Raw genomic sequence first — 4531 nt, 5'->3', positions numbered from 1 at the left:
GAACCAATCGAAAAATTTGCGTGGATGTTTTATATATAAGTCTGAAGCGCTTTGAGCTTCACGACGAATTAACCTCAAATGTTGCTTACAATATTTATCATTTAAATGTTATATCAAAGAAGATACCCTAGAATTTAGAAAAGGAAAAAGTTTGAAACGTACTTGCGATAGTCTGTTATTTCTTTACAATTATTGAGAATGTACCAATGTGCAATACGCTTTTCCTCCGCTGATAGCATCCGTAAAGTTGACGCCCCTAATGGTCGTACCCTCTGCCTAAATAATTCAAATTCACCAAATATCTCGTGATCGGGAATGTTATCATCATTTCGTTCATCTCTATTGAATCTCGTTTCAATCCCACTTAGATATCGTGAGAAGAAGTTCCATGATTCATTCATTGCATATGCTTCTGCTATAGACCCCTCGGGATGTGCTTTGTTCCGTACAAATTGTTTTAATGTTCGTAAAGTTCTTTCAATAGGATACATCCAACTGTAACTAACTGGACCCACCACTTTGGTTTCATATGGTAGATGAACTGCAAGGTGTACCATTATATCAAAAAAGGCAGGTGGGAATATTCTCTCCAATTTACAAAGTATGACTATGATGCCTGCTTGTAGTCTGTTCAAATCACTTACATATATTGTCTTTGCACATAAGTCGCGAAAGAATGTACACAACTTAACAATAGCATTGGATACATTCTTCGGTAGGTATGCTCGAATACCAATAGGGAGTAGTCTGTGAAGCAACACATGACAGTCATGTGTTTTCAGCCCTAATATTTTTCCATCTTTGTCATTGACACATCGTGATATGTTAGATACAAATTCATTAAGGAATTTCACTGATTTCAAATACTTACAAAACAAAATCTGTTCACCATTTGTTAATGTGTATGCTGCGTGTGGTTTTATAAATCTGTTCTCGACCTATATCAAGTGTAGGTCATTTCTTATCTTCAAATCTTGTAAGTCCAATCGAGCGTTTGTTCTATCCTTTGTCTTTCCTTCAATATTTAACAATGTGCCCACCAAATTGTCGCATATGTTTTTTTCAATATGATTACATCCAATTTATATCGTAACAATAGTCTGGACCAATATGGAAGTTGGAAAAAATACTTTTTTTAGTCCAGTTTAGAATTCGCTTTCTTTTTTTATCTTGCTTCGATGGATGTTTGCTAAGCACAGAAAAGTTTAGCGTATTTATTTGTTGTAATATCTCTTATCCATTCATTACGACTGGTGGAGGTCTACGTTCAACTTTTCCATCATGTTGTCTACTTCGACGCCAACTATGATTCTCCGAAAGATAACGTCGATATCCCATAAATGATATTTTCTCTCTTATCCCGAAGGACGAGTTATCTTCTTTGCATATTGGACATGCTTGATAATCTTTTGTACTCCACCCAGATAAGTCATCGTACGCAGGGAAGTCATTAATCGTCCATAATAAGGTAGCATATAGTTGAAAAAACTCACCAGCAACAGAATCATAAGTTCGCACACCAATTGTCCACAACTCTTTCAACTCTTCAATCAACGGTTACAAGTAAACATCAATTTCCTTTCCAGGAGATTTTGGACCAGGTATTAGCAAAGACATGAAGAATTTTGTTTCCTTCATGCATTTCCAAGGGGGCAAATTATAAGGAATTATCACCACAGGCCACATACTATAAGAAGTGCTCATATTTCCAAACGGATTGAAGCCATCTGAAGCTAATCCCAAACGAACATTTCGAGGATCTAAAGCGAAATGAGGGAATTCACGATCAAAATGTTTCCACTCCTCTGCATCAGCTGGATGTCGCAATACATCATCCGTTTCAACTCGCTTATCTTTATGCCATCTCATGTCAGAAGAGCCTTCTTTTGATGCAAACAATCCTTTTAATCTCAGTATCAATGGAAAATGACGCAATACCTTATGTGGTATTTTTTTACCCTTTCCATCATTAACTTTGTACCGAGACTCACCACAAACAGGGCATTGTTACAAATCTGCAAACTCTTTCCAATACAATACACAATCATATTTGCACGCATGAATAGACTCATAACCTAGGCCTAAATCATGCAATTTTCGCTTGGCTTCATAAAAGGAAGTAGGTATAGAGGTGCCAGCTAGAAACGCTGCTTTTAACAATTCCAGCAATATGTCAAACGATTTGTTACTCCAGCCGTTCAGAACTTTGATATGCATTAACTTCACTAAAAAGTTTAAGGACAAAAATTACGAACACCCAGGATATAATTCATTACGTGCTTCGGTCATTAAATCCTCGAATAAGTTCGTGGTATCTCTTTCTTGACCATTAAAGGACATTTCATTATTCTTAATCCTTCTTTCATTTGCATTTTCGTTTTCAATTGGAACTTGTAAATCGTTTATAAGATTCAACATCTCATTTTCTTCGACAACATTACTCTCTATACTATCTACTTCAACATCTTGTATTGAATGACGTGTATGACTTCTAGATAAGTTTACTAGCTCTCCATGATATACCCATTCACAATATGAGGGAGATATTCCATATGTTAATATATTTCGTTCCACAATATCTATCTTTTCCCAAATTGAATTCATACAATTCTTGCATGGACATCTTATTCGTCCGGAATCATTTACAAACCTTGCCATATTTAAGAACTGTGATACTCCTTCTCTATACTCCACTGATAACTTATTCCTTAGTTTAATCCATTCTTTATTCATCCTTAAAAATAAATATTTTCTGACCAACTTGTAATCCAAAACAATAACCTGGATTAGAGGATAAAGTACAAAGTATTATTAAGCATTGAGTTCCATAATTTTCATTTCTTAAGGCAAAATAAAAAAATAGCTCCCTAGACTGCTTAAATTGTCTTAACAACTTTCAAATGTTTTATTTAGTACGTCTCCAAGCTTTCAATTTTGTGTCTAATATAGGCCTTTCATCTATTCAACATCTTCTAAAATTTACAAGCCTATTGGACACAAAATTTAAAGTTCAATTTTCTATTAGACACAAAATTTAGTTTTATGTCTAGTAGATTCTTTAAACTTTTTTAAAATATTAAATGTGTTAAGTACAATATTTTTTTCTAAATTAAGTAATCAATAACCTTAAGAATTAAAAGAAAAAAAAAAAAACTCAACCCACAATAACATCAACAATCCATAATTCATAATTCACATTAGATTACCAACATGCTAGAAATTAAACATTAGCAACATTAATTACCAACATTAGTAACATGCTAAAAATTAAACATTACCAACATTACCAACATGCTAGAAATTTAAAACAATGGCTTAAATTAAGATACAAAATAAGAGAAAATAAATGAAATGGATGTGCACGAACCTTGATGAAAGCTTGAAAATAAACAAAAAATTTACAAGCAATGGAGGGGGAAGGCGGTGGCGGACAGCGGACGGCGGCGTGAAGGGGGAAGGGTAGGCATGAAGAAGGGCAGGGACAGGGGGGAGTGGCAGGGGCGTGAAGGGAAGAAGAAAAATGGGGCAACAGTGAGCTAAAAAATCGAGGGGGGTTAGGGTTTTTTGAACTGCAAGATTCTTTCGATGTGCACGAGAAAAAGAAGGGTCTGGTTTAAATCAGACCCCTCTCTCGATGCCACCCGACGGGCATTGGAAGATCCGTCGGGAGTTCCTCGAGAACTCCCGATGCCACTTTAATGTGTCAGGCGTTCCCGAGGAACTCCCGACGCCGGTTTGGATGCGTTGGAAGTTCCCGGAGAACTCCTGACGAACCTTTACGGCGTCGGGAGTTCCCAGGGAACTTCCGATGGTCCTTTACTTCGTCGGGAGAGAACTCCCGATGCCTTAAAATGGCATCGGGAGTTCCCGTTTTTCTTGTAGTGAAATACTTTTATCTTCTATTTTTTTCTCTCTTCTTTATATGTAAACAAGTCAAAGACTAAAAAAAGATGATGAGATCAATATAAAATTATTGAAAAAGAGAGAGAGTAAGTGAACACTTATCTATTTTAGAAGCTTTTCTTACTGATTGGAATTTTGAATGCAAATAAAGCTTGAAGATTATATATAGTGGATGTAGGTAAATATCCTGTTGGATTCAGCAGGACCCTCAGAACGACGAACAGTAAATGGCCAAGACATGACGGTCAAATAAAGAGTAAAACCTGTAAAACAGAAACTCGTTATAGGCTGAGTCGCGGAGCTCGCTCTCTTTAAGACGTTTTGCGGCTCTGCCCAAGTGTGCAAGTAGATCTGAAAATTGCCACGTCGTCCCTAGGATAAAAAAGCCAAAAGAAACCCGATCGAAAATGCACTGTTACCGACCGTAACACACACCCTTTCTAAACCCAGTGCTCGAAAAACTAAAATGGAAGAGGAGAGGAAAAATGAAATGAGAAGTGAAGAATGAATTATGCCTTTTTATAGGCCCTCAGCGTAGGGAGCGAAAAAGACTGCGCACGTGTGGGACATCCATCGAACCCACATTGGTCTATCTCCTCACTCCCTTCAAAACATGAGTACCCCTTGG

The 4531-nt window shown here is 36.7% G+C and overlaps 1 pseudogene; it reads right to left on the bottom strand.

Annotated features, from left to right (window-relative positions):
- Positions 1-1233: 1233 nt before the first annotated feature.
- LOC150037437 (uncharacterized) lies at positions 1234-2340 on the bottom strand (annotated as a pseudogene).
- Positions 2341-4531: the final 2191 nt, after the last annotated feature.

Source organism: Benincasa hispida, chromosome 3, assembly GCF_027475165.1.
Source record: "Benincasa hispida cultivar pf3 chromosome 3, pf3_genome.v1.1, whole genome shotgun sequence".
NCBI classification, from domain to species: domain Eukaryota; kingdom Viridiplantae; phylum Streptophyta; class Magnoliopsida; order Cucurbitales; family Cucurbitaceae; genus Benincasa; species Benincasa hispida.
Note: the sequence above shows the minus strand (reverse complement) of the source record. Positions and strands in the feature narration are given on the sequence as shown.